This window comes from Thermobia domestica, chromosome 11 (genome assembly GCF_964235325.1).
Source record: "Thermobia domestica chromosome 11, izTheDome1.hap1.1, whole genome shotgun sequence".
NCBI lineage: Eukaryota > Metazoa > Arthropoda > Insecta > Zygentoma > Lepismatidae > Thermobia > Thermobia domestica.
Window position 1 is genome coordinate 167,695,039 of NC_137464.1, and position 27,422 is coordinate 167,722,460.

Genomic DNA, 27,422 nt, shown 5'->3' on the forward strand with positions numbered 1-27,422 from the left:
CATGGAGGATCAGCCACAGGTTGTTCATATTATGGAAACTTGTTCTGTTTTCATACGACATGTCATTAGGGGAAGGAATGCCTTCTTCCAGCACACCACGAACTTCAAACCAACTCATCATCTTCCAGTCAATTTTTCATTATAGTGGGTCACGTTTATGAACACGGGATAGCTTCATAGTAGTACCTGAAGTGACCCATACTCAAGCATTAAGGACTATGCGTGTACCAACCACTGCTGCAAAATCTACGTGAGATGAGCTTCTTTTGAAAGAATTGTCACATGGCTGTTTGGAGCAAGAAGTCTCTGTAAATGGTGGACCTACTAGGGTATAAATCACATTCTTTTCGCTCTTAATAATCATCCAATCATCGCCGACTTTCATTCCGAACGTACGCCTGTTGCACTACGCAAAAAAGAAAAAGTTTGCACTGGTGAAGCAAAAAGCTTACCCGGACACTACAGAATAACTCTAACCCAAACTCGGCTTGGAAAAATGCAACAAAAATGCAAAATTTTGATGACATTAAACTGATAATGCACAAGGCATAGTTCTGCACCCTCCCCTACAAATTACTACTTGTTTTGTTCCATGACGCAAATGTGAAATCACGATGTTTCACCACGGAGTAGGAGGAAAAAGCAATGACTGACTTATCTCCTTCCAAGGACAAGACGTGGTATCAATATAGAAAAGAGAAATTGACATGAAGATTGCTGAAGAGAGTGCAATACCATAGGGCTATACTTTGAGTGTTAACCTGCGTTGAACTGTAAATGTAGAATATTTTGTGTCATAATATTGCAAGACTTTTGTTTGGTGAAGGTTAATTAATAACTATAATTTGATCCTGTCGTAAATAGATTTCGAACAACGAGATTTTACACAGCACGGAACAATTAACACATTATTCAGTCTTTCTCTTTCTCTGTGTTTATTTTGGCCATCGGAACTACTAGAATTTGTGTTGGCTGTATAATTTAGTTTATCCTGGGCTCTGTAATTATTATATATTGTATATTACTACCACATGAAATGTAAGAGAAATATATGTAAATTTCCTCTAACGAACACTTCCCATTTATGAACAATCATATCTCATTTGTGTCTCCTGAGAACTCTGCGTCGATGCACACAGAAAATTTCTTCCTGTACCTTCTACCCTCATAGGTTTCCCAGTAATTACAGAGGAATAAAGCGAAAGATAAGTTAAAAGTACTAATAGAAAACAATTATTATATATATAAGGAACAAGGTAGTCAAAGTAATGAACGATTCTGTCAATTTTAAAAAGTGGAAAGACAACAGTGGATTAGCAATTATTTTCATGTATTTAACCATTCAATAATATATATATATATATATATATATATATATATATATATATATATATATATATATATATGTGTGTGTGTGTGTGTGTGTGTGTGTGTGTAATGGATATATATGTGTGGTATGTATGTGTATTCCAAAAGAACTCTTAAAATGTTGCAACATTTTTAACCAAACTTCGCAAATGTTACTTGCGGCCTTGGAAAGAGTACTGTAGCGTGAAGACACCTTATTGCATCTGATGACTAGAAGGAGCAGACATATGCAATAGTTGAAAATGACTGATATAAGCCGTTAGCTACTCTCGTGAAACTAAGTTACACTCCGGTGGGATTTGGCAGACACTAATTGTTTCTTTCAAGATTATTGTTATTATGATTATTTAGTACCAACGTTGGACAATCTTTTTTAGCTTTGGTCTTTGTTCTGACATTTTCAAGTACGTGGTAGTAACACATACAGACTTGAATAGATGTAAACTCACGTATGTACTTTAAAAAGTGTAACTTAATTAGTGTTTGAAGATGGGCTAGCTGCAGTAGGCAATACCATGTCTACGGCCATTGGCATCTGTTGTGTCAATTTGAGAATTTTAGGTATAAAACACTAAATTTTTAATTGCAAAAACTAAAAATATACGTATCGAGTTTACCTTTCATTAAGTTTAATAAAAAAGTAGTTTGGTGGGGTATATCAGGCCCCGAGCAAATAACATTACTAAAACTCCAGAGTACTTGTTTTTGTTTCTATTAATACTGTACAATGGTATATCACGCCAAATTTCGAGGGTAGACAAGAAACCAGCACCATCTATTGACTACATTTAAATCTCGAGATAAACGAAAATGATTGGGGTCTGTGAGACCTGACCAGAGTAGTTAAGGGTTAGTATCGAGTCTATAATTTTCTAGATTTATGAGTTGATTTGTGACAGTTCGATACATTTTATGTACAAGCTCAGCCTCCACTGAAAGTAAGATTTCCAATCACAAATAAGGGGAGTAGGGTATGTATCACATAAAAATGACCGTAAACAACTGATACTAGTGTCAAATTTGAAGTTTTCACTGTCGTTGTTATGAGCAAAGACACTTAACATCCCTTTTAAATTCAAATTCAGCACTTTGCAACCTGTGGAAAATAAACAGGCATTTACCAACTACGACGTATAAAGTAAAATTAAGCCTAGTACTTACTAGTAACGCTTTATAATTGCAAGGGAATTATTATTTTTCCTTTAAGATTACAAAGTAAAATTGCAGCTTGTACTTATGTAATGTGTTTTTTTTTTTTTTTTGTTATCATCATCAGCTTCTAATTCAACCTTAATCGTAAATAATACGACCTTGTACCTATGGATTTATGAAAAAATTGTGTAAGAACTTTTAATCACTGTCATTTCTCTCCTTATTGTACTGCCAGTTAGGTTTGTGCTCCATTTTGTATAGTGTTTGCACATGCAGATAGGCGCAAAATAATTTTCTTTTTATCTTATTTAATTTTAGTTTGAAGGAGACTGCCTTAGTGTACAATTTGTATGGAAATTAGTACAATATTGTGTTGTCAAGCTGCCCAGAGGAATGCATATTCTCGATGAAACGTTATAATTCTATTTAAGCACCTTTTCTTCCATTGTTGTCCCCCTCACTTTTAGGTTACTGTTCCACGTAGCATATTCTTATGCTTTTACTAAAGGAGGAAAGATCATAATGTCATGTTAATCCAGCCTTTATGCCATGTTTTAAGCTTATCACCACCTGTAAGTATCACAATTGCGTAGATCATTATATAAAATACAGGATTTGCCCATAGGTATATTTGTCCCCGTAACTTGGTGAAGCCGAGAAACAAGCGAGTATCACTAAAACTGATTGGCTTCTCTCTTTTGGGCCAATAATGTACGTTTAGAACATTAGGTTATCCGTGTGGGAACATGTAGAGTTTATTGCTTTGATTATTACTTAACTTTTCACTTTAACGTTCAAAATGGTTACATGTACAGCTTACGGGCTCGTGTTTATTACCTTCAATGTTTCTCTCGCTGCAACTCCCGTTGAGACTCACGCTTATTTGGGCTTGGACTCACATATTCCAATAAGGATTATGGATAAGGATAAGTTAGAGAATTATCAATTTCATATTGTGTTTCTCAAGGTGCGTGAACAGGTAGCCCTTACTTACCCAATATCTTGAATGTTCTGCAAACAAGACAATTGATCTGAATTATCTTCGGGCTATAATTTAAACCGGACTAATTTAAAATGAGAACTGCAAGTTTTGTTACAGCGCAATTATTCGCTACAATATGTCACGAACTTCAAAACCCGCAAACTACAACTTTACTTATCTGTTGACCACAGACTGACCGGTGAATGGTGTATCTTTTTGACTATGATGATCAATGGCCTATGAAGATGCATTTAACCTTCGAGCGGGCCCGCATCACGCCATAACACCAGCCGCCGAGTTAAGCACTTTGTGCAAAATAGAGTCATAGTGACAGTATGTATTAATTTCAACAGAAAAAATGTTTTTTTCGTGTATGTTTCAATTATTTATATGTTTTACTCTAAATATCAATACTAAAACGTTACACATGACATTCAAAATTAGAATACAGAATATATTAAGTACTTGATAGAATATTACGTTCTAAATGGAGTAATGTTTCACAAAATAGAAATATATTTTCACTGAATATTCTGCTTAGAATGTGTCATAATATGATAAGGTCACACTTGATTCAATATGCACTACCTTTCCTTTAGTCGAAGACATTTAACCCAATCCATATAATCCACATACCGTTCAGGTTATTACTTACGTTATCTTGAATGTCCGGCATTTATGCAAAGTCTGAATCTTTTGCATTGCATTCAATGGAAATAATAATTTTCGATGAGTGATTTTGCGGGGGAAAGTATACTACTACATTTCATTGGTGTAGATCTTAGCTCGTCAGCAGCACGCACAATTTGTAGATGACACAATCAAAATTCAGTATCAGACATTTCTTATTCTGAATTACTATCATATTGATTTATTTATGTATTTTCATAGCTTAGGTCACAATCACTATCAATTTCATGTTCTACGGAATCATCTGACATTACTTGAAGAACTCGTCAAACACCAGTCGCCTGTAAATTTCTTCTGCCATCGTAAATACGCATTTACCTCAGACAGAAAACAGAATAACAGGGGTGGGCACGCCGCACATTTTGTGCGATACAATTCACATCCCTGTACTAATATGTAATAAACAAAAATAGACACGTGGGATGGCAATAATGACTATGAAAATGTGTAAGTGAAGAACCCCGTTAAGAATAGAAGGAAGCCATGTTTCATTCAAACTCATAAAAGAGCTGCAGTTTTTTTTAAATAATATTTTCGCACTTTTTGCACATACGCGTCTGCTTGTGTGTTAAGAAAAGTTGCTACAAAAAAGAGAAATGCTCTGAAGTCCTGAATCACATTGGTATACAAATACATGTTTCCGGAAGGACAACAAAATCAGGTTAACATTGGAAGTAGTTTTCTCCGATTAGAACTGTCTGCAGCCACGTTCCGCCAGTTTTCCGATTCCAAATCTCCTTCTTACAAGAAAATAATTCAGTTACTAAAGTTTCTAACTCTTGCGGGTTGCTAAAGTATCGTGATTTTAGGAACTGCGCTATGAACGAAAATAAGAAGACATTCGATGGAGCAGCTTTAGGACTCTATGATGGCTGTAACAACAGTGCGAATCCATCAAGTTCCTGAATGTTTGTTGCGCTTCTCAACCCGATTTTAGTTTTGATACAGTGCGAAGTTTTGGGTCACCAATGGAGGATATTATTCGCGTAGTGCAGCATGCATCTGATCTAATTATTTGGAATAAACGTTGGTGTTGATGGAAGGACCAATAAAGACGATTTATATGCAAATTATCTCTTTGTAGTTCCAACACTCATGTAGGATGCTTGAAATGGCTGCTTTATAACTGATTTGTGCTAGTTGGTACATTTTTCTCAACAGTATGTTATATGACTTCAGAATCTCTTACTGTCTGGTTCCCATACCTTGGCTGATCTTCACTATTTTTACAATTTGCACGCAATTTTTTGAATCAAGACGTTGGTCTGATGTGGCTCCCTGTGAGCCTTTCCCTTTCTTATGAACAATGCTTTTCACTGATGTCTCAGTGATTATAACCGAGTTCTAACTGTAACGGTAACAGTTAAAGTACTATTTCTTGAGTACACTCTTTAATTTCCCGTAATAAACTGAATGAAAACACTGATGGATTGGTGGTTTACGTGTTAAATACTCCGTTTGTCATGCTACTACATCAGCTAATTTGAAGTTTAATATACAATCGATCACGATTTGTACATATGGTTGTTTTTTGGGTTGTGATCCACTCCTGATGTGTATTAGGCTTATGATACACCTTCTAAGTATCGAAGAAAGGATGAAATGTAAGAAGCAACATAGGTGTCTTACCATGTTAGAAAATATGGATGCGTATTCGACTTTCCGTTGGATCACAGGATTGTTCGTAAATCCGAAATTAACTATAGTAACTAGCGTTTTGTTAATTATTTCAATATCAATGAATATACAATACTTGTAATATATTACGCATCTTACCGATCAAATAAAGGCTGACCGTGGAGCGGATAATAAACTACGTCACAAGCAGGGGCACATCTACAGTTTTTACTTGCTTCTAGGAACGTAGCTGTAATTAATGAGAAATTCATGTTAGAGTTGACTGAATATATATATATATATATGTATATATATATATATATATATATATATATATATATATATATATATATATATATATATATATATATATATACAGAGAGAGAGATATATATATACACTAGGATGCTGCTTAATTTTATGGAGATTTTTCGAATTTCTTTACTCCAACGCCAAAACTGCTTCCATGTAGGAACAAATTAATCCATGAAAAAAAATGTCTCAATTGAATAATATTTACCCGAGCGCCAAGTGACCTAAGCTTTTGAATGCATTTATAATATATATATTATATGGCAAAAATTTTAAATAGACACTTGTAACTTTGAAACTTCTGGAGGGAAAGCGACCATATTTTGAATGGAGATAGTGGAGATAGATCAATACCTGAAACTGAGTAGTAGCATGATGGCGGCCATCTTAAACTCCGCTGTCTTGGATTCAGACCAAAATTTTAAATAGAAATGGGGTCGTGTGACATATCGTTTTGGGGTATCTTTTCACCACAAACAGAAATCTCCTTTATTTTTAACTTATCTCTGATCATGTAACTGCTTTTACCTTTATACTAACAGTTTAATATTCTTCAATACTTTCTTTTTTCATAGTTTACAGAAATATTTAAAACTTCTCACACATAACAGGCAAATAAAAGTAGCAAGATAGCAATTATATGTTATATAATAGAACATTTTGCCCCAATGTACACAACCTATGTTAAAATAATTTACATAAAGTATCTAAAAATACCTAATAAATACATTAAAGATTTAGAATGATAATAAAAATAAAACTGAAGGCTGTGAATAAGTAGCCAAATTTTACTGCCTGCTTAAAACAATTTTTGTGTGTCTTCTATACTTTCTGCTGTGTTCGTCCTTGGTTAGAACATTTGCGTATTCTTGTGTCAGCTTTATATCTCTTCCTGCCACATCGTTCAACAGCATAATGTCTTTCAATACTTCCAACCTACGTTGAAGATTTTCATGTTGTTTCCAAGTAGATGGGCATGTTTTTTTAGAAAATTTCTATCTATAGAAAATCTTGAGAAACATGTGTTCGAATCTGTGGAAACGAAGTCTAAGAATTCTTTTCCTTTGAACCTGTTGACTTCTGCACTATTTATTGAGTATCCCTTTACTTGATTTTATACATCATTTTGTTCTGTACTCCCCGTTATTTACAAACCATTTTTGCGTTACGTGTTGCAGTAGGGGAGAAGAGGGTAATAGCGGTCAGGCGATAATGATGGTCAGTGATGTCATTATATAACGGTGAGTGACAGACAAATTTTGACAGGTGCTGCTGTCTGCCGAGTCCCCAATAAAGCTTGATAAGCATTTCCGCGCAGATCGCAGTCTTTGTTTGAGTACAGTAGTGAAAAGTGTGTTTTGTCATTTTCTGATCTAAAAATAAGTGACATTTACAGACTTGTTGTACCATTTGTTGTTGTTCGATAGTGCTGCAATTTGTACATAGAATACTTTGAAGAGTCTTCTTAAAGGCACGTATTCATTTTTTCTTAATTGAGCTATATGTGTGCTATACACTGAAGGGAATAATAAATGTACGTTTCGGATAATGGCGGTCACTCGATAATTATGACCGGTATTACCCTCTAGAGTCTTGAATAGTATTCTTATGTCTTATTCTTATGTCTCATTTCAGATGCCCTCTAAGTGGACAAGGAAAACAGACAAAGGGAAATGGTCAACACAGTCGCTGGAAAATGCTATTGCTACCATAAGAGGAGGGATATCGATTCGGAAGGCAGCCAAAATGCATGGAATTCCCTTTAGTACCTTACAAGAGCGAGTGAAGAAAGGTGTTTTTAGCTCTCCAAGGTTTGGAAGAAAAAGTTATTTTCCTCCAAATTATGAACATGCTCTTGCGAATCACGTCAAATTACTGTCCAAAATATTCCACGGTTTGTCACCTATTCAGTTGAGACGCATAGCTTTTGAATATGCCGAACGTAATAACATAAGAAATCGTTTTAATAAAGCAAACAGGATGGTTGGAAAGGATTGGCTTAGCGGTTTCCTTAAACGGCATGATATGAGCGTCCGGAAACCTAAAGCTGTGAGTGTAAGTAGAGTTATGGGCCTTAATAAGATGGATGTTAACCGCTTTGTTACCAATTTGGAGGAAGTAATGGAGAAGTACCATTTTAAAGATACTAATATATGGAATATGGATGAGACTGGCATAACCACAGTCCAAGATCCAGGAGTCCTGATTGCTGTAAAAGGACAGAAAAGAGTTGGCTCAATCACCAGTTGGGAGAGAGGAAAGACTATAACAGTTGTTTGCGCTATGAGTTCCGGAGGTCAGTTCGTGTCACCAATGTCCATATTTCCTCGGCAACGCATGACACCATTGCTGGAAAAGAACGGCCCACCCGGTTCTATTTATCACTGCAGTAAATCAGGATGGATAACAGAAGAACTATTCGTGTTGTGGCTTAAGTATTTCGCGGACTTCACCAATGTATCGAAAGACAATCCTGTCTTATTAGTCCTTGACAACCACACTTCTCACTGCACATTAGAAGCTTATGAGTTTTGTAAAGATCGTGGAATCGTTATGGTTTCCTTACCACCTCACTCTTCCCATCATCTCTAGCCGTTAGATGTGACTTTGTTTTTTCCTTTAAAGGCTGCATATCGCAGAGAATGTGATATGTTCATGAAAAGCAGGAATTTTCAGAAGATAACCCCTTATGATGTAGCTGAACTTTTTCATAAGGCATATGCAGTCGTAGCGACTATTGCTAAAGCAATTTCTGGGTTTCAAGCCACAGGTATCAAACCACTTAATCCAAACATCATTACCGAATAAGATTTCTTTTGCGAAACAATACTACAGAATTCTTCTAGTACACCTGTTTGTACTGATGATGCATCTCCAGCAGGCGATCACTCAGAACCAGGTTCGCTGTTATCTTCTCGTCTACAAACAGACAACAAACCTGAAGACCGAGTGCAACAAGGATGTTCACCAAGTAAGCCTAGTTCTACATCTTCTAAAGAACCTGAAATGTTAGTTCCAATAGAAGACATCTATAATCTTCCATCGACGAGCACGGGCTATCGGGGAAAAGAGCGGGAAAGAACGCATTCTGAAATATTAACATCCACACCAATGAAAGACCGACTTAAAAAGAAGAAAGCAAAGAGACTTCAGAAAGGTCTTAAGAGCTCTAGTAAGATAAAGGAGAGAAAGGAAGAAGAAATATTAAAGAACTGTGAAGTACAGAGCAAGAAGAAAAATGAACGTAAGCAGAAGAAATTACTAAATAGAGGCCTACAGAAGAATTTTGATAGCTCTTCAGAAAGCTGTTCGCTTAATGAAAGCCAAATCTGTGACGATGATTCTGATGATGACTGTGAAACAAACATAGGCAAAGATCTTTGCCTCATTTGTGAAGAGTTTGGTAAAGACGGTGAGATGTGGTTTCGCTGTACAGGGTGCGGATTGTGGGTACATCAAGCGTGTAGTGGTTGGGACACTGCAGAAGGATATACTTGTGATAGATGCAATTGAAAAGGTTGTCTGATAAAAGAAAACTGCTTTAAGGTAGTAACTTCATATTTTTGTACATATCTAAATGACTTATTATATTTTATCTGAAACTTCAAACTCATTAAAATTGTACTTTTCGTTTTGAAAAACCTTATAAGGCTATATTAGTACTAATATGCTGTATATTACTACCGCCATGCAGTTTATAAATACTATAGTTAGGTTCCTATTGTTATTACTAATAATATAACAAATAATTCGATTGGTCAAGAAAGATAGGCAGACATTTAAATAATTAAAATTGTTTAGTACGCTGAAAGTAGGCCTACTGAAGCAACTCCTCTGTAAAAGCAGCTAAGTTTTTATGATTCTTATTGTAAAGACCTTTTATGACTTTCATTTTTACCTAAACTTTGAAATTACATTATGAAAACTACGTTATAACGTGTATGATATTATTAATATTTAACCATATAAATATTTTCTACTCTATGAATTCTATGTAAGAAAAGTGTATAAAAATAAATATTGTTCCAGTGGACATAATTAGTTCTTTCTCTCATTTCCATACAGTTATACATAAGCTAAGTAGCATAATTATTATAAAATAAATTATTTTTATATGAAAATTGTATTGTGTAAGAACTGACCGCCATTATCCGCATGTGAGGGAAATCCCGGTCAAAGCTCTTCTTTCACTTTTTCGGGTGTATGTGATAGATGATGCTTCACAGAATATTCAGAGTTGTTGTTTTGCAAAGAGTACATTTCAGCTTAATTATTCCATTTTAAAAAGTTCAAATAACTGCTTCCAATTCTCCAGTATATCGAATTGCGCTTAAGTGACCGCCAATACCCCATTCTCCCCTACTTCCCCATCAAAGAATGCGAATGTCGCAGTTTTCGGTGAGAGATACCATATGGTTAGGTATACTTTCACGGCACAATTACTAATTTCAGGATCTACTTCCTTGTTTTCAATTAATTTCTGTTAAAACTACGTGATGCGGAGTTTTCACAGTCAATGGGGGGAGGAACCAGGCCTTGAATAGGTTCAGACAAGAAAAACGATAGTCTTTTGATTGAATTCTTCTTCTTTCTCGTAACTTCAAATTGATCTTTGAATAAAAATATTTTAACACATATAGTCTTCGTCATCCAGCATGGCTTCTAGAGCATGGCTTCCCCCCCCCCCGCCCGCCAAGAAATCGAAATGAGACTCCTTGTGATGTGCGTTCTAGGAAGATCATACCCATCTCATAGATCGACAACAGAGACAGCGGAAACACCATAGAGAAGAAATATCATAACTATCTGGATGATGTTTCTATTGCGTCTGTCGTTATATACATTTGAGCACATTGACACGGACATCTTCCTAACATCATCTATCCCAGTTCAATAATTGTTTTCTCGATTGATGACCAGGATTGCCTAAATGTTTAAAAGAAAAGTACATCAGGCCCGGAACTTGTGCTGTCTCCAGTAGAACCATCCATTACTGAGTAAAAACTAGCTTGGAGAAGTAATTCGGATATGTGATGGCGGTATTGTAGGTACAGTAATTTAAGATCAAACTTCCTCTCAAGGTTTGCACAAGCGCCAGGTATTCTGCCAGTGTTGCTTGTAGGTATACCATAACGTTTGTATGTTGCATTTTTCCACTGCTTCGTAAACAGTGTAACTTGTGTTCTCCTGTAGATTATGATATGGCATTGATGTCTAATAGTTGTTCTTTGCTGTTGAAAGTTGCAAATATCACCAGTCTGTCAAACTACTCTATGCTACTTACAGCTGGCGTACCGACACCTTAGAACTCTCGACACTAGCGCATTCTAGTATTGTTACACAAAATAACCCTCATATATATTTGTATTATAAATATGCTAATTATTGCATAGAGATAAATGGAAAATAAAGGCAGAAGTAAGTTTGTGGTGAAACGCTACCCCAAAATAATATGTCACATGACCTCATTTATATTCAAAATGTTGGTTCTGAATTCAAGATAGTCACCATCATGGTACTACTCACATTCAGGTGTAAATATACCTCCATTACCTCTATCCAAACACAATTCATTTCCCTTCAGATGTTTCAGAGTTATATGGGTCTATTCCAAACTTTAGCCATATATATAGTACATGGCAAAATATATTGTAAATGTAATCAACAGTTTATATTCTTCAATTGAGAATATTTTTTCATGGGTTAACTTTGTCCGACATGCAAAAAGTTTTTGGATTGGCAGTAAAGAAAATCGGAAATTGAAAATTAAGGACCACCCTTATATGTATATATGATCTAGGTAGATAGAGAGAGATAAATAGTTTCTTCGACCTTCCAAATTTAATAATCAGTTCAAATAGTTATTCTTATCATTATTAACTTAAATAAATTGCCCCTACTGAAGAACCCAATACTGGGTCGCAATTAAAGTACAGAAAAAAAACAATTAATAGATTTATTTCAAGTATTATTTTAGTTTTTCAGTAAGCATTAGTTGCGAGCATTAGTAGAAAAAGCTTTATGTTTAATTACTAATTAAAATTGTTTGAGAGAATCTCTAAAGTAAGAAATAAAAGTAACTTAAACCATCCTTAGACAAAATTATATTGAATTATTTACTTAATCAGCCTTACCTTTGTACTTCGATAAACAACGAAGCCCTGAAAGGTTACAAACATCATTGTTCTCTGGAAATACGTATAGGAATATTACTATAAAGAAGTTAAATATTATTGCGTAGTAGGTGCGCATGATAATTGCTCTACATTTCAATATATTAGTATCAATTTACTGGCAGACTAATAACATTTTAAAAATGAGTTAATAAATTGAACGTTTCAAATTGTTGTGCATTTGTAAAGTAGAATATGCTTACTATTAAAGTGAGAGATTAAATATTCTAACGAGCAGTGTTAAATTTAACAATCAACACAGAAACAAGAAGTTGTTATAACAAATTTCTACCGTTTTCACTTTCAGAATAGTATACACATCTTTTCTTGTGAATGTTAAATTCATTTTAGATAAACAGTTTATCATTATATTTTTATAATTTTCCTTGTTTAGTGATCAGTATTAAGACAAATTGAGTGTTTACCTTTTCGGGTACAATAAATGGACTGGAGCTGAAATTAAATTTGTTTCTTAAATCAAAACAGTCATCTTGACAACAACATAATGCCGTCTATTTGTATTAAAAGTAACCAGATAAAAGTAAGAGTAATAAGCAACCTCGTACCCGAGGACGAAATCTGGGGGTACAACCATACCTCTGAACAAGTAAAAAATAATTTCTGTATTTATCATGGATACAACAAAGCAATTCAGTTACCGATTCAATGTGACTTCAGGAGTTACTTATTTTAACGAAATCTTAAGAATCGTATTAAATTTGATAATAATTTAGATTCCATTTTCCGTCCTTTATTTGTAATTGAAACCAAACAGTACGAATGTCTCATTTTTTGTTTCAATATTGATATCCACAAGGAAAGTAAAAGGTCAACTAATGAGAGACGATGATTTTAGGTGGACTCCATAACACAATAACTGATTACATTTCCGTCCTAATCATTCTGATTAAACCGGAAATAGTAAATAGGTCCTATTCTCGGTTTCAATAGTGATCCTCTAAAATCAAAAACAGTAAATAGGAGCTAAAACAACTTCCAAGTATGGGTTTATTGTCATAAGAATAGTTTCCATCACAACTCTTATAATTCTATTCAAACATGAAGTCGTAGGAATCAGTTACCTGTCTTCCAATATTGATTTCAATAAGGAGAAGTAGGAACAGAAAACGAACACCGGATTTTACGATTGATTCAGCATGTAAGAATATATTAAATTTTCGTTGTTATTTAAAGCAGAAGTTAAAGACACAAACTATCATTTCTTGTTTAACAATTGGTCACAATAAAACAAAAACGGTCATAGTGGGCAACTATCTTCTGAAATTGCTTTAGAGAGAAGGAGGGAATCTAATTACTGTTTGCTTTTATACTTTTACTTTGTTTAAAGCCTAAGTAATGAAGTATTCAATTTAATGTTTTGTCAAAATCGAAAGTTAAGTTAAACCAAGAAATGCCTTCTGAATGCGATTCTACGTTTCTGCAGTAGATTATATTTAACATTGTCTATAATTAGAAGATGAACTTAGAGATGAACTCCACTACACTTCAGTATTCGATTACTAGGATATCGAAGGAAATCGACTGTGATAGTTAGAATTTAGTACCGTTTGTGTAGATTAATATTTCGAGAGTACGTTCCAAACTCATTATCATCCCCCTACCAATACGGTAAATAACATACCTCTCTCAAAAACAATATGAGATCTGCAAAGAGCAACATATTAAAAGTAAGAATTTTCAAAACGGATTTAGAGTCCCAAGTGTAGATTATAATTAAACACATATCCCTTTGTCCAAACCTAAAACTGTATATACCTGCTATTTGAGACGTGCCGAAAGCGTTGCAAAATCACTTTTCGACGCCAATATTGTACAAAGCGTGGATAAAATAATCATAAAACGTCAACCTGTTCTTGAAATATGCATGTGACAGAACCGCACAATGCGTGCGCAAGGGATTCACGAAGGAAACATAGGAATTCCCGGACAATTGGTAATGAAAGCGTGGTATAAATTGATGAATTGATAGGGTCTTGTACCATCCCATCCTTTCGAGTTCTTGGAAAACGAAGAATGGATGTGTACAAGGAGGAAAAATTGTATATATTATATTAATATTACTATTTATATTAAGATGGTTAAAGTTTGACATTTGCAAAAACTGTTAGTTCACTTTTGTAAAAGACTTCTTTTTAAAAAGAAAAAAAGAAGAAGAAAAGAAAAAGTGCAGGTAAATTTAAAAGGAATATGTAAGGAGGAATAGACTGTAAATTCATATACTATGACAACTGGAGAGAAAAAAAGAGCTTTACGCGCGATCGATTGAGGGGCGTGGCTTAACTGGCCGATTCTACCTGACAGCGTAACTGGTCATCCGGAGATGTGAAGTTGTTGGCTGTTACTTGTTCTCGGCTTAGATTGTGTGTGGCAGTAGGACATGTGGTTAAATACTTCTACTTGGGCAAATCTGAGTTCCGTGCCAGACAAGTTAATGTTCTTATTCATTCTTTTTGAATTAAGTGAGTTATTCTATTACGTTTGGGGGAACAAGTTTTCAGTGATTCAGGAAGAATTTGGAAAGAAAAAAAGTTATTATAGTGCTTTGGAAAGTGACAGAGTCAGAGAGGGAAACTGAGCATTGAAAATATAGTGATTATAAATCCCTCATATTGCTCTATTTTTCCGAGTTCAGAGAGTGAATTTAACATATATTTTATGTCTATTTTCTCACACCTTTCTTTCTGAAATATTTCTTTTTTTAAAAAAGGAAAATTATAAAGGAAAGAAAACTTATAGTGTTGGGCAAATCTTATATTAGTCTAGAACGATTGCGGGTTTGGACCTCGTTTCTACCACTAATTAGAAAGAATTGTCCAATGGTGAAACTCTGTAATGACGTAATTTATTGCTTGAAATAGTTTGAATCACGAAAAGTTTAAGAGCAAGCTATCTGGCACTGAGCAAAGAATTGCTATCTTTGTTAGTCCACCATTGAGTCAAAGAGGCCAAGTTTCCAACGGAAGGAAGGAAGTCTGTAGGTAAAGATTTAAGTAATCTGATAATAGGTGAGTTGCTACTTTGACTCCTATTTAAAAGTAGTTGTGTTTTGTTAACAGTGTGGAATTTGTGCGGTTGTGTGTAGTTTTGTCTCCAAAAGGGATTGAACTCGCGGACCTTTGCATTTCATTAGTAAGAAGATTCCTCCCTGATTTAACTGGCGATACACATTTTCTGATTTTTGTCAGAAACATCGGATTGATACTTGAACCAATCTCCGGATCCAGTATTTCCATTATTTAATTTATGTATTTTCTTTGCAGCTAATTGGCTATATATATCTAAATTGATTCGAAATTAACTACCATTCAAAAATACGAATATTTCTCGATTTTTTCTCGAACGTTGTCAACAGGGTTAAAATTAGCTACTTTGAACAAGAACAATTTACTTTATCAATTCTTGAATAAATATCAATCAGAGATTGTCTAAAATATTGTTCGAAAACTGATTTAGTAAAATTTTCAATATTTAAGAATTCATGAATGTGATTCGATTCGAGTAGTTGAGTTTCATAGAAATGAACAAGATATTTATTACTTGCTAATATTCCAGATTTAGTAAAAATATTAACTGTTAATTATCGCTTCTTTCAACAAAATATTTATTATTTGAAATTTGAAGAATATTTGCTATTGAAACTAAAGTTAATGTTGATTGTTTGGAAAATTAGTCAGACTGACTGACGGGAAAAATAGTTGTTCCGATAGTTTTTTATTTCAGGTTTAAACTTAGTGTATATGTACTATCCTAACGATTTAGCACATGTACACCTCCCTTGTTTGTCAATAAAATTGTTATATTTCAAACTGAACATTGTGTTGGTGTTTATTCTGTTTATGTTTGATGTGTTTGCCTTTGCCTTGGAAAGAGAAATATTGGATCTGTGATTTTTGCCTGTACCTTCGAAGTAGATTTCGCGATACGGCTCGAGCCGCTCTCCCAAGCCCTCTCTGCCAGGCTTTGTTATCTGAGGCCGGGTTGATAGTTTTTTTTTATTTTTAATTTTTCTAACAAACTCTCGATTTTATTTCGATTAGGCGAGGCTAGGCGGAAGGGCGTTACAATTGACAAGATACTAGACCACGTCACGTAAACGTAAACGTCTTTCAAGACAGTAAGTTTATTATATTGTTATACATAGATAACATTTTCTACATTTTCATTCCACTAAAAGATTGTAAAGATATAAGAATAGGAAATATAGTTGGTTTAGATAATATTAAATTAAACTTAAAATTTATCTTTAACTTCGATTTTTTTGGTAAAGACATTCTTGAATATTCAATTTCCTCCAACCTTATCATTTCACTTAAATGATTATAATTGAATCTGGAGAAAATATTGTATATGATTTGGATTTTTGAATATTGTAAATTGAATATGTTAGTAATTTTTCTACTTTTAAAGTGTTGGTTAGTACTTTCCTCCAACATTATAATTCTACAATATTTTTGTAATATTATTAGAATATAACATATTGAATGATACTTAAGTCTTTACATTTAGAATTGAAATTGGTAAATAATTTGCCTTATTAATGATTAGTTAGTCTTTCCTCTTACATTATAATTCCACCAAAAATGTTTATTGTGTTTCTGTACAATAATATGAATGTTGTTGAATCATTTAATGCCTAGTTTGAAAAGACTTACAATTTGCTTAGTTAAATGGTCAGTAGGACATTTTCCTCCAACATAGTCATTCTACTTAGTGTTCATAATAATATCCGAGTTGCATAAATTGAATGATTTTGAATTCCTTAGTGTCTCTGAATTTAACTTCAAGTGAATTGAGGATTATTTTTCCGAATAATTATAAATTTATTGTTGAAAAAAATATCGCCACTCCGTTTGAGTTGTTTAAATTTTGGATCATTAGTTGGTCAATGATTATTGTGGTTAGGAACTTGTTTCAAATCTCTTCCAGAGTTTTCGTATCAATTTCTAGTTTATGTTCTTAAGTATTATTAGTTATTTAGTGTATTTGTATGATTAGTCATAAGTATTATTTACATATTGTGCTGTTTTGCTTCATATATAATTGTATTATGGAAAACATTAGAAGCGAACGTGACTACGTCAGCATAGATATACCAGATTCTGAATTTTTTACGATTGATGCTACTGGTCAACCTAGTTTAAATTCAAATTTTGGCTCATTAAGTATCAGTTTCACCTATGCGGAATAATACAGGTGTTAGGTTTTTTCTTACACCAGTTAGAAATAATTTAGATTCATCAGTAAATTGTTCAGCAGGGACTTATGATTTTAGTCGTATAGTCAATCCTCCTAGCATGAATTTTTCGAGACCTGATCAAAGGGTTACTTTTAATGAACCGCCTTTGAGAAGAGAGACGGGGATTTCTCCTCCTAATTTAAATTCTTCTGATGATTTTCGATCTCGAAATAGATACCTAGAATTGGGAAATTATTACAGTAGAGTTTTCAATATAATCAGTTCAACACCAAGAGTGGTATTAATAATATACATACGGTAATACCAATTTCGGTCCAAGATTTAGAAATCTAGATGGTAGAAACTTGGAAAGATGAGTTCAAACTAATTTGAGTTTAGATGATCATCGTTCAGTAGTGAATGCTGAACATAAGTTAAGGGTAAAATACACCCATGCGAGATCATTAACATATTTGGAAAATAGTTTTGTTGGTATTAAGAACGTAAATGCAAATGATAGCTTACAAATTTTTGAATTGTTATTCAAGATAGAGGAAATTTTATTGGAAAGCAGCTATTCATTTAATATGATTTTGTCAGTAGTCATTCCAAAATGCGATGGGGTTGTATTAAGAATTGTTACATCAGCTTTACATGAGCATAGATTGGAAGGTTTTTAAACATAACTTGTTATCTAGGTTTGTTACTCCAACTGTCGTTCATTCTTTAGTGAGTGATAGAGTATATAGGAAGCAAAAATTATCTGAACTAATGAATGAATATGTAAAATCAGTGTTGATCTCAATGAATGTTCTAGGATCAAATATGGAAGAAAGCGAATTGGTTAGAATCATTTTAATGGGAATAAACCCAAATCAGAGAAATAGAATGCTAGGAAGTTACTTCCCTAATAACAGATTAGAGTTATTAGACATAGCCGAACGATTTGTTATGAGTACCCGTGAACAAATCGAATATAATAGATCAATGGGATTTAAAGGTAAAAATCAAATGGTTCTGTCGAATACTAAGTCTAAGGTGGGTGAATATTATCAGAATCATCATAACTATTCTTCTAATAGTAATGTAAAATCGAATCAATTGAATGGAAGTTCTGGGGTCTCGATACCTTCGGGATTCTCTAAGTATAATAGTAATAGAGATCGTTCTGAAGTAATGGGAAAGAAACTTAACCAGAAAATTCCGTCAGAGATGGATGGATCAGTAACGATTTTCGTGACTGGCAAGATAAATAATATCTTAACCAGTGTTTGTGTGGACGGTGGTTCCAGCTTTAATTTTGTCACAAGATCTTTGGTTCGTCGAAGTGGTGCTGAACAGTATAGACGTGCTGTTGATGAAAGAACAGTTAATGCCCTTTCGGGATTAAATTTCTCTACTGGAGAAGAAATAACTTTGAACGTTAACTTATCCGGATATTTTCAGATTGTGAATTTTCGAGTGGTAGAGCAACTCCCATGTGAGTGTTTATTAGGAATGCCTTTCCTTAGTTTAACATCGGCAGTTTTGGACTATAAGAACCAAGTCTTAGTTTTGAACGGAGGAAGGAAGACAGTGAGATTGACCTTTAAAAAGAACTTGTTTAAAAATTGATTTAAATCTGTGGATCCTAAAGGCCAGCGGCAATTTGTAGGAAGATCTGCGGGAAAGATTCCAGTGAAACAGAAATCAGTGAGTGTCTCTTCAATTTTTATTAGAACTGATTACAATTTTGATGGATATTGTGATAGGGGTATTCAATGTGAATTAGAACTACATCAATTAGAAGATCAGATGCGTACCATTGATGTTCCTAATTCATCACAATTATTAGAGTTGAAAAATTGAATAGAATGTGATCTGTTAAGATCTTGTAATGGCAAGGAAACTTTAGTGATTACAGTGAATGATGATTTAAGATCTCCTAGTTTGAATTGTGAAGAACTTGGACTAGAACGATTTCCAACCACCCAACCTAAGGAAATTCATAGTAAATCAACTTGTGTCGATATGGCAATGATTTCAACTGAAGGAAATGGTGGAGATTTAGTAAAATTTCAAATAGATGAAACTAAACATCAGTTATCCATAAAGAAGAACAACGAAGTTGAAGATCTAGGCGACATGGTTGATCAATCCTCGAATTGTTCAAAAATGAAAGGTTCTTCAAAGAAGTCTAGGAAGAGGAGGACGAAGAAGAAGAAGAGTACGGATCGTGTGAATAATGAAGATGGTCATAGATCCAAGGTTGATAACATTATTGGAAATATCCCTTCTGCATCTCAGATTAAGATAGTAAAACCTGAAAGTTCATCTGAGGCATCCGATGTAGACATTGAACAAGCGGAAAATTTCCACAAACTTGTCAATAGGAATAGAAAGTATATTAATAAGGATACTCCACAGGGGGAAACCACATACAAACGATCCTAAAAGGTGAAAGACCCGTTGAATACACAGGGAGAAAAACCGATTGAGGAAGACTGGAGATATCGTGATCAGGAAGTTGTCTCATTCATTGATTCGATTAACAATGAATATTCTGATGTTATCTCAGAACGAGTAGGGTGCATTAAAGACTTTATTGGTTGTATTTATCTTACAGAAAATAAACCCTTTAAATAGAATCCGTTTCCAATCCCTAAAGGAAAAGAAAAAATATTTGACGAACAAATTCAGGAATTGGTAGATCAGGGAATTTTACAGGAAGTGGACCATTCAAACTATGCAAGTAGTTCCTTCTTAGTAAAAAATAAGAATAATACTTATAGAATTGACGGTAATTACGTTAAAGCTAATTCTTTAATTGTTAACGATCCTTTTCCTGTTCCGAACCTGGAGGAATGTGTTACGGGGTTATCAGGGAAGAAATTATATTCAAGAATAGATTTACGTCGTGCGTATAATCAAATTATATTGGATGATAACTCAAGAGACATAACAACTATAGTGACACCGAAAGGCTTATATCGTTATACATGAGTTCCAGTTGATATTAAAACTGGAAGTAACTTGTTAACACGTGTTATGAAGAAAATGTTGGGAGATTTAGAAAAGGATGGCGTTAAAACGTATTTCGATGACGTATTAATATTTTCTGATACTGTCGAAGAATGTATTTTCTGATACTGAGGCCGGGTTGACAGTTTTTTTTTTTTTTATTTTTCTAACAAACTCTCGATTTGGTTTAGATTAGGCGAGGCTAGGCGGAAGGGGGCGTTACAGTCTTCACTTGAGAATAATAATTCATGCGCATTAAGTTGATTTCTGAAGAAAAATAAAGTGACGGACACATGCATTGCTGTTGTCTGTGCTATCATAATCGCCAGTACGGATGATGACCATTCTGACGTTCTGAGTATTGCGTAATAAATTTGTAGCTGCAAGAACTAGGAAGATATCTACAGTCTTGGTAAAGCGTAACACATAAAACAAGACAATTCACAAGTGTGTAAATACGGAATGAAAATTCCCTTGAAATGTAAAGATTAGCACCAAGGACATCGTACCCTGCCAATACAGCAAACTGGTGCAAAATGCTGTTTAAGGTTGCATATCATTAATGGATCAACTACTGAAGCAAAGTTGCAATTGCAAAAGAAAACAAGAGAACTGGGGAAGCTCCTTATGCAAAATAAATGAATTTCATTATTATGATCATATATTGTCGATGATATATTATTATGATCATATCGGCAAGGTCGTGGTTAGAGTAGTTCGCCATTATCCCATTCGAGAACTGATATAAATATGAGAAATTGTACTTCCCAGTGACGGACTATGAATACTTTGCTTAGCACCCACGTAATGTCACACAAGAACTTATACTACGAGTGAACTCTTAACAGCTTCTAGGTGTCTCCACCAACGCTAATACGTTACAGATGCCATACACTTCAAGCGACTATAGTAGCGCTTTCTGTATCAGAAAGCTTCAAGCGTTCTCAGCTTACGTTGGTTTCATACCATCATTTTCGAATGCAGTTCTTCAACACTCTGCTTGTGCAGTTTCGCCTCTGGAGTGCGTCTTTTCATGATAGCACGGTGCCATGGAGTTGTATGATACAGTTGGCTTTTATTCTTCACTTGTCTGTGGGAGACTACCCCAGGCAATCACAATCAATGATAATTGTGTTGATATGGTGTTCTGCACGAAAGTAGGTATTTGATTCGAATGTTTCTTGGTAAAGTGAAGTTATTGTAGTTAGCCATTGCCTTTCGTGGAATGCTAATGACGTCTGCCAGTTTCACATTAAATTCAAACCACTTGTACACCTACTGGACATCGAATACGGACCTTTCGATTATAGGCAAGACATAAGGAACGGGACGAAAGAAATAAACCACTTTTATCTTTATTCCTTAGATTGGCCATATCATTTGTTATCCGTTTTTGTGATGGTGTTGCCAGCATTGTAAACATCATGTTACTGGGATCTTCTAAAACTATAGAGCAACTGGACACAGAACAGCACAACAGACGGAAAAATAAATTAGGAACGCAATTGTAAGACACCAAGGATAGTAACCTGAATAGGATTGTGACCTATGACACAAGAGCAATGCGTTGTCTCTACTAACATTTCACTTCCTTTCCCAGCGAATTATAGGCACTCCTCGGCTTCTACCTAAGCTGAAATCCTGATATTTGCATGGGGCGAATTGACAATGACTTTCGTGTTGTTGGTGCTACTCTTTACATTACGTCCCTTTGAACTCACATTTACTAGAGTACATTCCTTGGCAGTTTTCATTCCGTGTTTCTACACTTGTATATCACCTTGTTTCATAGGTTGTGTTCCACCGAAGCTGTAGATGACTCCCTAGAAATTTCGGCGTTCAATTTACAAAACTAATACTCAGAACGCAACTGTGGATCATCATCCGTTCATAATAATTATGTAACCACACAGCAATGGTATGCAAGTTTCCGCCATTTTATATTTTTTCAGATATCTGCATAACGTAAATGAACTCCAGGTGAAAGCATTATCCATTCATTTAGACCAGAGTTTCGTTGCATAATATCCAGGAATTCCTATGATTCTGTAGATAACCCATTCCGCGGGAATTGTAGCGTTCTGCTACATGCATATTTTAATAGAACAAGTACGATGTCTTATGTTAATTTTAACCTGCACTCTGTACGTTAACTACTTTCCCCAATTTTGGTTCCCGAAAGTCATATCCCTTGCTTTTGGAAACTTATAAGTCTGAAAGTATGTTTAATTGCAGAAAGTGAAAAAGTAGTTTTTCTCGTCCGAGTGGCAAGAATAACCTGCCATTAGTTTTAATAGTTATTTTGCAATTGCTCGATAAAATTGCTCATATGTATTGTACGTAATAACACTAGATTTCATCTCATCAACTCTCTCTATAATGGTAGATTTAAAACTTATCTAAAAATTGTATTTCCAAAAGGAGAAAGTATAAAAATCGTAAGTACAACTAATTTGTCAGTTCCACATTTTATTTTGAGTTCTATTGAGCAAGTACGTGGAATGAGATTAGTATTTCGTAATTGCTTAGAATAACAGGAATTCGTTTAATCTCTGCCACTATTTACTCAATGCAATGAGAGTTGTATATATATATATATATATATATATATATATATATATATATATATATATATATATATATATATATATATATATATGCTTTCCAGTTTTAATATTCTTTCATCTAGGGTGCAATCGGTAATGTGTAGAGATATTATAAAAAAGTGGTCAGCGGTAAGTGTGTAATGTTCTACAGCTATATTTATGCTTCAAGTATATTTATGCTGTAAGACTTACTATAAGTATTTCTGATTTCCGTATCCGATTTCCTTGGAATGAAAACCCTAAGGGATGCAAGGAAGTGTTTTTGATATTTATTTGACAAACTCAAAATAGATTTGCAAGTCCACCCTAGTACTCCTTCTAAAAGCAGAACCAGTAAAAAAAAAACTAGCTCCTGAGGTTTTGGTATTGAATGCTTACAGATTCAAAATGGTGACTCTTGAAGGACTATTTTGACGGAAATAAATTTCACAAGAATAATTCCACATGCAGAATCTACAACTTGTGACAATATTTTTTAAAGATAAAAATAAGGAAACTGTTTTATTATTACTTAATGTTTCTTCTTACACGTTAACTATACGTAAGAAAATTATCATAAGGCTATTACTTGATATTCATAATAATATTGAATTAAAGTATTCACTTTGGCTAAGCTTCGAGACTCTTAGCCTAACATTATCATTCAAAACATTGATCGAAGTTAAAATTTGAAATTACAGTCTGAAAGAAACGGGTACGATTTTTCTATTTTGAGCTTAAGAAAACAACGTGATGTGACCCCAACATTTAACACAATCATTTATGGTTGCATTGCTGAGGAATGGCTGAGTAATGTAATACGAATAAATATTTAGCTCAATGATGAACCGGGGAGACACTACTGATTTCGGGCGTAATAAAAGATTTGTCTTGGTCTGTACATAGTGAAAAGTTTTTTAGGAGCGATTGTATGGGGCTTCACGTAACTACAGTTAAATTTAACTTACATCAATTATCTAGCAGCAAGAAAATATTTGAATTTCTTTTTATCTTCAAATTCTATCATTCCTGATATTTTCCATATATCCTGTCATTCTTATGCGAAACACAGGCACTTTTTTTCTAGTAGGATTTTCTCTTCTCGCGATTTTAATCTTGCCAAGAAATTTAAATGTCCTATAATTTTTTGACTAACTGTCAATATTGATAAAAAGAAATGGAAAGATTAAAGTTGTAATTCAAAATATTAAAACTTTTGGTGATTAAATATGGTATTTTTTATATTAAAAATGGAATGATATCTTGAAGTTTTACATCTCACGTTTATGCTGGATAGGTAATAGGAGGTGGTGAAGATGAGAAACGAATGAAATAATGAAATGTAGAAAGGGGAGGAAAAGGGGCAATCCCGAGAAAACTCACTCACATGGCGCTTGTCAACGCACAAAAGTTACTTGTCACGAGCATGAATCGAACGAAGGACCCCTTGCATAACAGGGGAACGCTCTACCATTGAGCCACCGCAGTCCCATTTTGCATATTAAGTTCGTAGTGAGAATTATTACTATGTCAGAACCACACGAACAAATTACATGCACAGCGAGAAACACTTCTGGATGGTACTGCCATATGGAGATTTACAGCTAAAGTGCTCCATCAGCTGAGTCCGGAGCATTTGGCGGGAAGTATGCAACCAAAATAGCTGTAAATGAAGGCGGGTGGCATAATAGCCAGGCACTGAAAATTCCCGTACACTTGGGCGAAATTCCCACTACCGTCTACAGCATCATTTCTCCAAAATGATATAAATCTTAGACGTGTAGTTCTTATGGCAAACATATTACTTGGTATTTGTCCTATTTGTGAAGATAAATTGAAATAAAAAAATAAAGTCCAACCCTGTTGCTGTTGGAATGAACACTCCTTCATTCGATTGTCTGAAATAACTTTGCAGAGTCAATAAATATTCTGTCAGTTCAGGAGGGTAGGAAGAGCGGATACCTCACTTTTATGATTTCAATCTTTGCTCCCAAGCCATCTTATGTCGTAGCTGATGGCCATGTAAAACGAGAGATGCAAATATGATGAAAGAGAGATATAGTCACTTGCGCAAATTTAGAATTTGATACAGGGGTTCGGGTGTAAAACTCGATAACCCACAAAAGTGAGATTTCGGGAAAATCGCATTTTAATTTTTGTGAAATTCTGTATTGAAAAATACACATACAAATAAAATAATACAAACATAAAATAATATTAGGTATTTCTCCTTTTAAGTTATGACATTTAAACTTACTATTATTTGCAATGAATAAAATTTTAAAACCCTTTTCCCGTTTAATGTGATTGTAAAATGTGGCTTACCATGTTTTACACAAAGAACAAGAGTGTACCACACTAGTATACTACTTGAATAATAATAATACTTACAGTTGAGTAGTACAAAATCACTCCGAGGCATCAACGTAACAAGAATTACTTGTTTGTGTTCATTTTACCTGTTTATAGAAGTCACTGTACCCAGACGCTATCCACTGGAGGCAGTCCTTTACATCATGTAACTTTCTGTTATCGATAGCTCTTCGTGTGGTGTACTTTTGTTGCAGAGAAGTCCCTGTAAATCCACCAGAGTTTCTTCCTTTCTTCCGTAGGTTTACTCTTTCCCAAACGTCGGAATTGTAACACTAACTAACGAAGAGTACGTACGGTTCCGAATTACAAAACTTGAGCCTACACACCTTTCGAAGTTGGAGAGATTTACCAGTGTCCGCCTGGCTCTTCTTTTGTATGGCTTGTTGTAGGCGAGACATTTGGAAAAAGTTTTCCATTGTCATTTCAGTAACAATAAATGGTTGTTTCTTGTTTGCTTTCTTTATTACTTCAATCAAATGCTGTGGACTATACACATTTTGATAGTGACGTTTGACACAGTTTTCTATGCATGCAAAATCTCCATCATTGTGTGGCCGACGACTGGAAATATTTGCGACACCGTCTGAAATCTACCACTTTGCACAAGACTACAAAGATACGCAATAATAGTCCAATTTTTATTCTGACCACCACAGTTGTCAGCCACAATGACAAGTTCTTTTCCTGACACATTTTGTACTTCAATGTATTTTTTGTAAACAGCTTGCGACTTCATCCGAACCTCTTGCTGCTACCGACTCGTCCCACACAAAGCAGTATCCTTGATTATTTCCACGATCGTGTATATTTAAGTTTAAGATAAACAACTTCCTTTTATAAAACGTCGGGCCAGCTTGGGAGTGGGCAGAGCTTGTTGCATATCCATGGTAATCAGTGGAGTGACTTGTCCACAGTAGCAATTTCTTTTACACGTTTAGTGAGGTATTGAGCAGCTTCAGTCTTTTTCTGATGAACAAATAACTCTTCACGTATTTTCGTATCTTCTTGAGAACCGGTTTTAACAGTCTGTAATTGTACGTTCATGTCGTCACAAACACCGCACGTGTCACTTTTGGGGCATTTAAAGTGAATATTGTAACACTCGGTGAAAATTCGTCGATATTTGTCTTCTGATACACGTGTTAGTTTATTTACTTGACAGTAGTGTTGCTTGTAATTTGCATAACATGATGCAATGGAATATTCCATTGTCATGTACAATCGTCCAGGATTATCTCTTCTGCTGTAGTGACTATGGTATGTTGGTAACGATTTTATATGAGTATGCACATGTTCGATGTTCTCTGTGGAATATTTTTGAGGATGACAGTTATGTCTTCCTCTGCCATCCTCAGGAGCTGTTGTACGATTTTCGTTTGTTACTCTGCTCATAAGCCATTCTACACGCCCTCTGGAGTCCTAAAGTCCATGTATGGCTAAAAAAGCCTGTTTACAAACTCTCACTTCTTCTACACCCTGTCGTATGTAATAGGTCATAGGATGCTTCCTTCTGCTTTCATGGTTTACATAATGTCTTTTTACTGAGAGTGGTTTTATTTGCCCGAACAAGTACATGTTTTGCATATTGTGATCATTAAGTTCCCAGAAAGCCTGAAAAATTTGCAGCCGATTCTCTTCAGTAAATTTAGAAAAACACTTCATTCGACATTGGCAATCTGATTCTATCTTCCTCTCTGTTTGAACCTTTCCACTGCCCCTGTATTGTTTATATTCCATTCTTCGGCACTTTTTCCGTTTATGTTCAGACTGCACAGAACCCATACCCTTTCTTTTCCTTGCAGTGATTGGTGTTTTGGTCCCTGCAAAACGTACAAGATCTTATTTTAGCTTTGTGCAGGTAGTGCAATATAACTTAATTTATTCATTACATGTGCACTGCATGTAAACATGGTAAACCACAATCCCATTACAGGAGAAATAGCCCTCTGTAAAAAAGTAACCGTGTACGTTCC

The 27,422-nt window shown here is 34.6% G+C and overlaps 1 long non-coding RNA gene across 1 annotated transcript in view; it reads right to left on the minus strand.

The window, feature by feature from the left end:
* Nucleotides 1–6,010: 6,010 nt before the first annotated feature.
* The window catches only part of LOC145663695 (uncharacterized), a 66,587-nt gene continuing 45,175 nt past the window's right edge, over nt 6,011–27,422 (minus strand). The window contains exons 2-3 of the long non-coding RNA XR_014127231.1: nt 12,256–12,309; nt 6,011–6,059 (exon numbers count right to left, since the gene is read on the minus strand). This is a non-coding gene — a long non-coding RNA (uncharacterized LOC145663695). The remainder of the gene's footprint in view (nt 6,060–12,255; nt 12,310–27,422) is intronic.